This window comes from Sphaeramia orbicularis, chromosome 15 (genome assembly GCF_902148855.1).
Source record: "Sphaeramia orbicularis chromosome 15, fSphaOr1.1, whole genome shotgun sequence".
NCBI lineage: Eukaryota > Metazoa > Chordata > Actinopteri > Kurtiformes > Apogonidae > Sphaeramia > Sphaeramia orbicularis.
Window position 1 is genome coordinate 22,101,633 of NC_043971.1, and position 12,968 is coordinate 22,114,600.

The window sequence follows — 12,968 nt, forward strand, 5'->3', positions numbered from 1 at the left end:
AGCAGGGGTGTCAAACTCATTTTGGTTCAGGGGCCATATTTAGCCCAATTTGATCTCAAGCAGGCCAGACCAGTATAAATAATGACAAATACACGTTCTTCATTTTGTTTTAGTATGAAAAAAACCCCAATTGAATTATGAAAATATTTACATTTTACAAAAAAAGATGTGAATAACCTGAAAAAACAGAAATTTCATTTGAGGAATTAGTGCAATTGTAACAATATTATGTCTCGACTTATTATTTATACATGTACATGACACACAATGTTACGTAAACATTTGGTAACAGGCAGAATATTGTTAAAATTTTGGAGTTTGGAACTAAAATTTGAAGAATTTTTACCATATTCCATCTCTTATTATTATTAAAACAACTACAGATCACAGTGGATCCATAAATGCACTAAACATTTAGTAACAGGCAGAATATTGTTAAAATTGCACATTTCAGGTTGTTTATTGTTGTTTTTATTTATGTACAGGGTGGGGAAGCAAAATTTACAATGAACATTTAGTTGTTTTTTCTCAGCAGGCACTACGTCAATTGTTTTGAAACCAAACATATATTGATGTCATAATCATACCTAACACTATTATCCATACCTTTTCAGAAACTTTTGCCCATATGAGTAATCAGGAAAGCAAACGTCAAAGAGTGTGTGATTTGCTGAATGCACTCGTCACACCAAAGGAGATTTCAAAAATAGTTGGAGTGTCCATAAAGACTGTTTATAATGGAAAGAAGAGAATGACTATGAGCAAAACTATTACGAGAAAGTCTGGAAGATACTATTAAAGAAGAATGGGAGAAGTTGTCACCTGAATATTTGAGGAACACTTGCGCAAGTTTCAGGAAGCGTGTGAAGGCAGTTATTGAGAAAGAAGGAGGACACATAGAATAAAAACATTTTCTATTATGTCCATTTTCTTGTGGCAAATAAATTCTCATGACTTTCAATAAACTAATTGGTCATACACTGTCTTTCAATCCCTGCCTCAAAATATTGTAAATGTTGCTTCCCCACCCTGTATTTATTTGCATTTTATTGTGAAAGAATAGTTTTGTAAATGTAAATATTTTCACAGTGTAATGTTATTTTTTTCCTCGTAAATTTTCACAAAGAAAACTTGTAGTTGTCATTATTTTTGGGTTATTGTGTTGTTATTTTACTGTAGATCACATTGGTCTGTACGTGGAACCTGAACCAAATGATTTGGACAACCTTGACTGTTCAGGTTAATTTTTGCACTTTCATCCCGCGGGCCAGAATGGAACCTTTGGTGGGCCAGATTTGGCCCCCGGGCCGAATGTTTGACACCTGTGCTATAAAGGGACCCTGTGACACATGTGATGGGACGGTGCAGTCAGTGTGTGCGTGGATGGATAATAGCCATAACACTAATTGCAGTGTTTTCTGCTGAATTAAATCATAATGAAACTAACTAATCCTCATTTCTATCAGGGGACCCTCGTGGAATCCCTGCATTTAGTGTTCATTAAAGCTTCCCAGACCCGACATGTAACACAAGGTATTATTTTTTTCTCCTTTAATTTTCTATAATCCATTATTTTGCTGCTCTCAGTCATGATACAGCAAAATAAAAATAATAAAATGGCAGCCTGAAAGCTCTGAATATAGAAGCTCCACATGACTTAAATAAAAGGTGGTTGTGTTAATATCAATAAATTACACTGTCATTGAAAAAATAATGAACAGACACTTCAAATGTCTTTTCTTACTGCTTTAACCCTTTAAAACCTGACGTGTCATCGCCGACATACCCTGTGCATATGCATTTTGGATGGCTGTAACTCTTTTACTGTTTAAATGGAAAAATTCCAGTGATTTCTGAAACCTGAAACATTGCACTTTGTAAGTTTTATTGGGTCATTATGATAATTTCACTCACGTCTGTAGTTGAAGCTGGGAAAGAAGCTGTTTTAGCAGAATTATAACATGCAGTAAATTGTAAACGATGGTTAGATTTTGAAAGTTCCAAGTGCTCTGGAAAGATGGGCAAAAGGATTCACTCACAGTATATTTTCTAACCTTTTTATTGTCAAAATAAGAAAAAAAAAGTCCAAACAGACCATTTTAAGCTTAGATTTTAAATCGTTAAAGTTGAAAACTGCCTTGATTAGCAAAATATCACACAAACTGAACTAATTCATTCATTTATGTTCACTTGCATATGCTGCACTGTAAAGCATAAAACAGAAATTGTTTTTGTCTGACCTGAGTTAGACTCCTGGTGGCTAAAGTTTCATAAAACCTCCTCTAAATATTACATGCCCTGTCTGTGACTTTGCCAAAGTCACCAAAGAGGTTCACCCGGACCGTGTGAGACACTGTGAAAATAGTTGGTCACATTTTCAGACTCATCCATGACAGAGGTGTTAGATGGGCACATGATGCACTGTTCCCCTGACTCTTGTCTATTAGGCTGTCTGAGCAACCACAGTGATAGATGTTGAAACCCGAAGTGACAATCCATATTGAGAGCTGTTTGACACATTCTGTGGTAGCAGCTGGCTGGCTAAAATTATATTTGACAGCATTTATTTATTTATTTATTTATTTTACTTTTATCATGTCATTCCACATGTCACTTGTGTTTTTACTCTAGTGGAGCTACACTGCACAGCAAGACGATATATTAGAAGAGACAGATCTGATATGAACTGCTCAGTATTGATCAGAAAGTGCCTCTGACTATGCTTTAATGTCTTTTAAAGTCATACATGTCTGCAGTGGTTCTGCATGTATGTGTAAAAGCTGCTGAGTGTGGGCATGCCTAAAGGAAGCTGCACTGAATAATTCACTGCTTAGACTCTAACTCACACTCAAGCTAGAATCCCCTGCCTTGCCTAACTAGGACAGGGAGCTCTAAAAACACTTACTGCCCAGACCCATTCTGACATCCCTCACCAACAAAACCCACTGGATCTTTCACTATTTTCCATCGCTTCCCGCTCCTCCTGTGTTTGGGTTTCCAAATGGGAAATGTCAGAAACAGCGGATGGGAGATAACTGATGAAGTGTAAGAACTCACAATGAACGACCTAAAAGAGCAGCACAGGATGTTTGATGGATAAACATTACAAACATGTCAGCTGTGAATTATGTTATTATTGTGTGTCGCCATGAAAGAATCTGTGTCAGTATTTTTGTGTCTATGTTTCGATTTGAGTCTTTCGGGTTCTGCAGCTGCCAGCTGCCTTTGGGAAAGCATGTTGTAATTTTCAGAATACATGCTATTATTGATAGAAAGACAGGGAGGTGGAAATAGGTGGAGCGGATGAGATCATTAAAACATCCCAGTCAGTGACTCATCGACTTTTATCTCTGAACACGGAGGAGGATCAAACTCGTCCATGCTCTGAGACTCCACAAGATAACTCTCTCTCACACACACATATTCACATACTGTACATAAAAAGAGATAAATGTGTGTGAGCAATAGAAAAGATTTTTTTTTCTTTTTTACAAAGTTATATCCTTTGAGTTTTCAGCATTAGCACAGCCTGAATCTCTTCTCTCTAAATGTCTTATTCTACCTAGAGATGGTTAGAAGTAGAGCTGGGTTTATTTTTCCACATACACTGAAAGGTTTTTGTGCACTCCAGAGAATGATTTTAATGCTGAATAATAAGGGAGTCTGTTTCTCAGGTCAAGTGATCTTTAAACAAGTCATACTTCTAATAATCATGATTACAGATTAAGCTTATTTCCTTCTTCGGGAACAGAAAATCTTTGACTCTAGAAACCAAAAAAACACATGCAATTACTGTTAAGGACCTCTACAATTACAGTGGTGTTTTCAGTCACTTCACCAATGAGCTCTACCCATATTAAATCTTGGTGAAGCCACTTGAATTACATATAATTACACCTAATTTCAATGATTGGTGATGAAGACGTATTATATCCCAAGAAGAATGTTGCATACTGGTATACACAACAGACAGAGCTTAGATCACCAATTAACCCTTTCATGCACAGTGGTCACTACAGTGGACAGCTATTTTTCAGCTGTTCTATTCATGGATTTTATCATTTTAGTTCCATATCAGCCAACACAGTGGACACTCATGCATCATCCCATACACTGCAGTTCATATAATTACTGTAACTTTGCTGTTCTTCATAAACTTGATCTGTACTAACATGTTTGAGTGTAAATCAGTTGCTTGTTATTGTTATTAGACTGTAATTAACAGGTTGTTTGTTTGTTTTTTTAAACAAAATGATGACAAAAGCAGCACTGGGTTTTTTATGGCTTAAACCAAAAGCTTACTTTTTTTGCATATTATCTCCATGAAGTGAGTAATGACCAGTATTAGAGTATGTTAAAATGTGAGAAAACATCAGATTAGCTGCATTAAAAATGTTTTTATGTCATAGTTTTCACACAGTATATCAGTAAAGACGTTTCTTTGCTTCGAAAATTAAATGCATGGTGTCCAGCTGAATGGACATTTTTGCATCTCCATGAAAAATAGGTTACAAAAAAATATCAATCGCATTGTTATTTTAATGCCTAGAGGAATAAAAACACTCAGGAAAAAAAAAATCTTTATTAAGGCTATCATAATTCATGCATGAAAGGGTTAAAGCATTAACCAAACCATGAATAACTGGTAATCAGCCAATAGTTTGGCAAATGGCTAATTTTCAGCTATAGACCCGGGGTCAGATGTTGAATTAGCTGGTAAAACAACAAAATAACATTCATAGTTAGCCCTGAGAAAGCAGACAGAACTGACTAAAATCCCAAAGGAGTGACACAGGCAGCATGTAAAGCAAGGCAATGCAAAAAAAAAAAAGAATATAAGACATTATTATACAGACAATGTTTAAAGGAAATCTGGCAAACACTGGGCACAAATACAGCAATCCAATATATTGACATGAGCTTAAAAGAATCAGACAAGCATCACACAATGTAAGAAAATGCAAACAACTGAGGGAGGATACCGTATCGCATATTTATTAAGTCGACTCAGAACTGGGAAGCTCTTAGTATGACAGATGTCAGGGCCAAAGGATGTTTTCAAGGATGATTGTATTAATCTGTCTCCAATGTTTGTCTGAAACGAAAAAAAGGGTTAAATGAGGGAGGTGCTGAACCATTAGGCACTGCACATAAGAGACGTGCACTGAAATTTAACCCTTTAAACCCTTAGACTAAAATGGTCGGCCTGGACTTTTTTTCGTATTTTTTACCCTGCATTTTATTAATTTGCAATTGTGCATGACAACAAAAACATAGATCTAAACCATGACAAAAACTAACAACCATGACAACAAACCAGACAAAGACAGAACATTAATATCTTTCACAACAATACCACATAAAAGGACAGTGCAAGCACTCTCAACTTAGATAAATAATCATTTAAACGATCAATTATTATTATTTTGACTATAAAAAATTAAGAAAATATGCTGTGAGTGAGTCTGTTTGCCTATTTTTTCAGTTCTTACAAAATCTAGCAGTCATTTATAATTTAATTTAACATGTTATAATTCAACTAAAATGGCTTCTTCTTCAGCTTCTAGTACAGACTTGAGTGAAATTATCATAATGACCCAATAAAACGTATAAAGCGCAACATCTCAGGTTTCAGAAACCGTTGGAGTATTTCCAATGGCACCAACAGTGAAAGAGTTGCAGCCATTCAAACTGCATATGCACAGGGTGTGTCAGTGATGACACGTCAGGCTTTAAAGAGTGAATAAGATTTTTACCAACAAAGGAATTTCTGTTACAGTAGTGGATGAGTTGTTAAAAGCAGTATAATATATGCAAAAATAAATAAACAAATAAATCATGGAGTTAATGTAAGTTTTTGCATCTTTGAATGAATTGAATGAATGTTTTTAGGTGAATTTTGTTGTAGATGTTGTATATTTTATATGTTATTGTCATTTCCTGTGTTTGTCCAGTTTTATTGCTTCTAATTTTGAGGTCTACACATGACATAAACAAAAATGCCAAACAACCATAGACAATATATGCTACCAAAGTTCTTAAAATTTCACCATCACCAGACAAACCTGCATGACACAGCAGAATTTGCACCATGACGATTCTGAGGCAGGTAGCAGCGGTTTCATCAGGTTTGCTTATCGGTTCTAATAATATCTGCTGCCTTTGTGCTCTGTGTATTCATCACATTCACAATTACTAATCAGCTGTTTACTCTAATCTCACAGAGCAGGATGAGCAAAGAAAACGAGGTGGTCTGAAAATCGATTTTATTGATTACACATAAAAGTGCTTCAGCTGCAAATCAGACGTCACGGAGCCTCCTCTGGCGAAAGATGATTGACTCGTAGAGATAAAAGATGCGTGAGAGCAAGTGATTTCTTGCAGCCTGATCTGAATAAACCAATAGTGCGCCAGCGTGAGTAAATCTGCCTGGCTTAATTTGTGTACAGCAGCTGTTTGGTCTGTCTGTTTGTGCCATTGTAGACACCTCTTTGCCAAAACATTAACAGATTTGTTATTGGCATTTCCTTCTCGATGATGGAGCTAATCCTCATTTAAGACAAATCAATTCCTCATCTAACTCCAGTAATAACAACTTAATGGGAGTTTTAAGAGTAAATGAAAGAAGCTTGAAGACTCCAAAGAAACACAATTAAACCTACAATGCCAAACATATCATATTTGATACATGAGTTTTGAAGCCCACTACATGATCAGTGAGATATTTTTTTTCTTGAAAAACCTGATGTAAACAATTAGATACATACAATGCACATATAATCCACCAGGGGGGAGGAATTCATTCACCAGAGGCCTTTCCAGTGACACTACAAGATTGTCATTCATGAGGAAGGAAGCAGAACTTTGCCAATTTTGAAAAGGAATTACCAATTTGTTGGGCATATTTGTGTTATATTATGTTTTTTATGTTTAAAAATAATAATATCTGAGCAAATATGATACAAAATTGAAACTCATACATGGAAATTGATATTGATTGATTGAAAAAAAAAATTATTTGGTTCTTCAGAAGGACCAATGAAGGCTCCAGTTTCAAAGAACTGGAATTTTCTGTCAGGGAGTTAATGGTTCAGGCTTTACAGGGTTAATCATCATAAAACCCAAAGTTAACACAAGAACCGTTATTTGCATAAAAATACTGAAACATGAATTTTGGGAGAAAAGTGTAATTTGTTAATTTTCCAAACTTTTGGGTTTTGCTTAAGAGGCAAAAGTTGTGATGGTTTGTAAACACGCAAAAATTGGTCAATTAAATTTAATATTATCATAAATATTAATGCAGCAGTGATTAATATTAATAGTAACTGGTGTCTGTGTTTTTTCTTCGATAATTTGTAGAGTATTTCTAATGCTGTATATCAGGAAATCAATGTGTTCCAGCTGTCAACCACTTCTACTGCACTTTTCCAGACTATAGGTCACTTCCTGCTTAGCATACAAAGTAGGTAGTGTTGTATACGTGAACACTAACTGCTCATTACAAGACTGAAGTGAAGTTTGTCTCTTTGCCCTCACACTTAATAACACCTCCTCAGGCATTAGAGCGGATGATTGGGGTGGCGTCAAGTCCTAAACAACAGTGTGTTTAAAGGTCAAGTCAAATGAACTTCCCCTCTTCCTGGGCTTTTCCTGAGAACAGATGCAGCTCATCTGTGGAGGCAAGTGGCTGTCAAGGTACTGCAACCAGCAGCACTTTATTGGATTAATGGCCTCAGTGGGTTCCCTTAGTGGGGTAGGAGGGAGAAAACTGTTGCCAAAACACTTCTCATTCTTGTTACATTACAGAGCTATTGTGTCGTCCCACACTAGCATTGATCCTTCAAATAACCTTCCACCAGAGAGATGCTGTAACTCATACCATAACTGCAAGAAAAGGGACAGATATGACTTTACAGTGATCTATGAGCAGATGTGGGTTATAATATTTTAATGTAAAATCATCTGTATAGCTACAAATATGTTTTTTTAATCCACAGCTTTCTTGAGTTTTCTATTGTGATCGGTTATTGATGGCATGCTCAGTATTTCAGTATAACACACTGTTGCTATGTTGTTTATATGACTATTTTTTTTAGTAGAAGCTCCAAAATCAATAAGTGGGATCAAGACCCCACTGTAAATGTATCATCCCCATAAGCTTTATTTCACTATAATGATCCGTTTGCAGTCTAGTATCGCTTACTCAACGCCCAGTGGGCCCTTTATATCTAGAAAGGGAGCAGGTCCTCTCCCATTTTATACACTGTTACATCTATACAGTATCCATGAACAGACAAACCAAAAAATGACTCTATGGCAGGGGTGTCAAACATGCGGCCTGCGGGCCAAAACCAGCCCACCAAAGGGTCTAGTCTGGCCTTTGGGATGAATTTATAGAAGATATTAACAGTGAAGAGTGAGGAATACCCTTTGGCTGGTCATGGCTATGTTGCTGGGGGTGCTGGAGGTTGTGGAGGGGGGCTCTGTGTGCTTGGCTCCACCCCCCCACCCCACCATAGCCATATTAATTTAAATTAATTCATATAAACTCAAATGGATAGTAACTGATGCAAATACATCATTACAAATATTAAATTATTTAACCCAAGGGTCTCAAACATGCAGCCCCCAAAGGCTCCAATGCGGCTCATGGGATGAATTTGCAAAGCACAAAGTCAAGGCTGTCGAACTCATTTTAGTTCAGGTTCCACATACAGACTAATATGATCTACAGTAAAATAATAACAGCATAATAAACTACAAAAAATAATGACTCCATATTTTCTTCTCAGTTTGATGTGAAAAAATAATGTTACATTTTGCCTATAAATAATGACAACTTCAAACTTTTGTCTTTGTTTAGTGCAAAAAATAACATTAAATTATGAAAATGTTTACACGTACAAACTATCCTGCAACAATAAAATGTGAATAATCTGAACAAATATGAACAACCTGGAATGTCTAAAGAAAATTAAGCAAAATTTTAACAATTTTCTGCCTGTTACTAAGTGTTTAATGTTTTTGTAGATCTGGTCCATAATGCACATGTAGAAATGATAAGTTGAGGCAGAATATTGTTAAAATTGCACTTATTTTTCTCAAGAAATTTCTTTTTTTTTTTCAGGTTATTCACATCTGTTTTGTTTGGATAGTTTATAAAAGGAAGTATTTCTATAATTTAATGTTTGTTTGTTTTTTGCACTAAAACAAAGACAAAAATTTGGAGTTGTCATTATTTATAGGTTATTACGCTATTATTTTACTGGTCCGGCCCACTGGAGATCAAATCAGGCTGAATGTGGCCCCTGAAAGAAAATGAGTTTGAGACCCCTGATTTAACCCATTGTTGTATTGTGCCTGCCTCCGCTGCTACCGCCGCCACAATAATACTAGCAAATTAGACTACCGGTATTATTATTACATATTTTTGTATTATTACAGCAATTATTTTTTTACCCCTCACTCCCCCCTCTCTCTTTCTCACTTTCATTCTCACTCCCCTCTTTCCCTTTTCCCTATCACCTCTAATCAAGATATATTGTTTAGTTGCTCTTTACATTTCTTATCTTTTTCATTGTAATATGATGTTGTCATTGTTGTTGATTGTCATTACTCTGTCATTGTTCTTGTTTTTGGTTTGTTTATTTGTTTGATTTTGCCTTTGTTTATGTGTTGTTGTTGTTTTTCTGTCCACAATGTCTTGTTAACTCCCACTAATAATAAATAATAATAATAAAAAAAACAGTGAAGAATGTCAAAATCATTTTAGTTCAGGGGTCACATACAGTACATTATGATCTAAGTGGGTCAGACTTGTAAAAAATACTATCATAATAACCCATAAAAAATGACAACTTGATTTTAGTGTACAAAAATTAAATTACATGAACATATTTACATTTACAACCTATCCTTTCACAAAAAATGTGAATAACCTGAGCAAATATGAACAACATGAAATGTCTAAAGATAAGTAAGTGGGATTTTACCAAAATTCTGCCTGTTATTAAATGTTTTGTGTATTTGTAGATCCACTGTGATCTGTAAGTTGCAATGTTCATGTGTAAATGATAAACTGAGACGTATTATTGTTTAAATTGCACTGATTTTTCTTAATAAATTTCAGATTGTTCATGTTATTCAGGTTTTTTTTAAAGGCTAGTTTGAAGATGTAAACATTTTCATTATGTAATTTTACTTTTTTCACTCTAAAACAAGGGTGTCAAACTCATTTTCTTCTGTGGGCCACATTCAGCCCAATTTAATCTGAAGTGGGCCTGACCAGTAAAATAATAGCATGATAGCCAATAAATAATGACAACTCCAAATGGTTTTAGAGCAAAAAATGACATTAAATTATGCCAATATTTACGTTTACAAACCATCCAAACAAAAAGGATGTGAATAACCTGAAAAAAATGAAATTTGTAAAGAAATATAGTATATATTATAATACAATTTTATCATATTATGCCTTGACTTGTCATTTATACATATGCATTACAGATCAGATCGACAAAGGCACAAAACATTTAGTAACAGGCAGAATATTGTTAAAATTGCACTTAATTTTCTTTAGACATTTCAGGTTGTTCATATTTGTTCAGGTTACTCACATTTTATTGTTAAAGGATGGTTTGTTAATGTAAACATTTTCAGAATTTAATGTTTCTTGCACTAAATCAAAGAGGAAAAAATTGGTGTTGTCATTATTTATAGGTTATTGTGATATTGTTTTTGAGTCTGATGCCCTAACTTGCACTTTGCAAATTCAAATTCATAGGCCAGATTGGAAACTTTGGCGGGCTGGTTTCGGCCCCGGGCCTCATGTTTGACACCTGTGCTCTAAAACATAGAGAAAAGTTTGTAGTTGTCATTCTTATGTTACTGGTCTGGCACACTTAAGAACATATTGAACTGTATGTGGCTCCTGAACTAAAATGAGTTTGACACCCCTGCTCTAGGGAGTTCACATTTTAAGTAACGGCTAACTCAGGGTGAGTTTTCATCCAAATGGGTTGTAATTTTAATGCAATTTTCTGAAAATCTGCAAAAGTAGATGCAAATATATGCCTGCTTCCTTCTACTACTGCTGGGAAAATTAGAGCTTGTTGTAATCATCATCATCATCATCATCATCATCATTATCATCATCATCATCCTCATCATCATCATCATCATCATCATCATCATGGTATAGTACAGTATTTCATGCAGTAACACACTACCTTATCTGTTGATTGAGGAGCACAGACATGACGTAAGAGGTAACAAACCTGAGTCTGACATTAGCTTTTGTCCCCAGAATCAAATATTTGGATCATGTAATGTTGTTTCAAACTCATCCAACCAGTCTCTCTACATCCAACCAGGATCTCCACATCTAAGATCATCTGAAACTAGCCACTAACAACAGCTTTGTATAACCAAAGAAAGTCTGCACCAACTGTCAGTATTCATCCCACGGAAGTTCACCTGCAGCTTGTATTCATCCCCAAGGTCTTAACCTGACTGCAGCCTGTCATTGCGTCATTACAATGCACACAGCCATCGACGAGGAATGGACCGACCTTCCACAGATCCACAATAGACAACCTCACAAAGTCAAGTGAAGGAAATGTATTGCACTATGTGAGGTAAATTATGGTTTTCTGCCAACTACACCTCTGCATATCTGTGAAATCCATAGTTCAGTGCCTGATAAATGCCTCTTTTCAGGATAAAACTGCACATTTCTTTGTGCCGAACCTACGATATACCTGTGCAGTAATGGTGCTTTCTAATCATCATCTTTATGTGCACATCTATCAGGTGGCCAAAGCAGATCCCCTTGGTAACACAGATCTAACCAAATATTTATACAAAATTTGAGAATAATAGATCTTTTGTGGATTTAGGAAAAAATGACACCCTTGATTTCAGCCCATCAGAAACTAAAGCAAAAAGAAAATCATTGCCCATAAAGTTGGGATAAAATATTTTCACAAAATGATTGTGACAATGGGATTTATTCCTGATAGATACAATGTAATTGGGACTCAGTAATCATTGCACCTGTGTAGAAATAGGAATAAAAAGAGGAATGTGTCTGAAAATAAAATTATTCAAATTTTATGCACAATATTGTATATTCAAAGGTTTGACAAAGTCATATCTCTTCAGTACATGGTGGCTTTTTGTTGCTGTTTCCATCTGACTCCATCTATCTTACTTATGTTTGTTGATTGTATTTATTTGGTGAATGCTGCAGGTGTTTATTGGTTGACATATAATCATTTGCTAAATTGTTTTCTATTGATATTTTTCAACTTGTCCCAACACCATTTTGGGGTTTTGAATGTACAAACTCAAAAATGCAAATAAAAACAGCTGCAAAGCCACCTTATAGGTTCATCTGAAGTGGGTGTAAAGGGAGGGGCGAGGACAGGGGGTTCAGTTGGTCACAGTCTGTAACCTCTGCATGACATGCCACTAAATGCACCACATTTGTTCATACAAATACAGCTGATCAGTGAAGAATCTTATGGCAAGATAATTCTTCTTTAACAACTCCTTGTCTGGGGAAATCAATACATACTTCATGCATTATACATGGTATAACGTAAAAATGTACCAAGGGACTTATATAATTAAGTTACTCTGACTAATGCATTTGAGGGTTGTCTGAAGGTACAACATGTAAAAAAAAAAATTAAATTAAATTTTATGGCTCACTTGTTAAGATGATGTTTAAAAAAATAAATGGTAGGGTTTTAACTCTCCCTGGTGTCACTGAAATACTTTAATTACACCCAGTTAAATCCAGTATGAGCTATGTAATATTTATATCAATATGATAGTTTGTGTCGCTGGATGAGATATGAGAAGTCACTGAGTGTCACTTTGCTACTCTGGTTAACTCTTTAATTCCTGAGACATTATTCCAGGTAAACATGCTGCTGTGCCTTTGCGTCTGTTTCAGTGTC

The 12,968-nt window shown here is 35.4% G+C and overlaps 1 protein-coding gene across 1 annotated transcript in view; it reads right to left on the reverse strand.

The window, feature by feature from the left end:
• The window catches only part of slc35f3b (solute carrier family 35 member F3b), a 74,865-nt gene that overhangs the window by 33,594 nt on the left and 28,303 nt on the right, over positions 1–12,968 (reverse strand). The window lies entirely within an intron of this gene.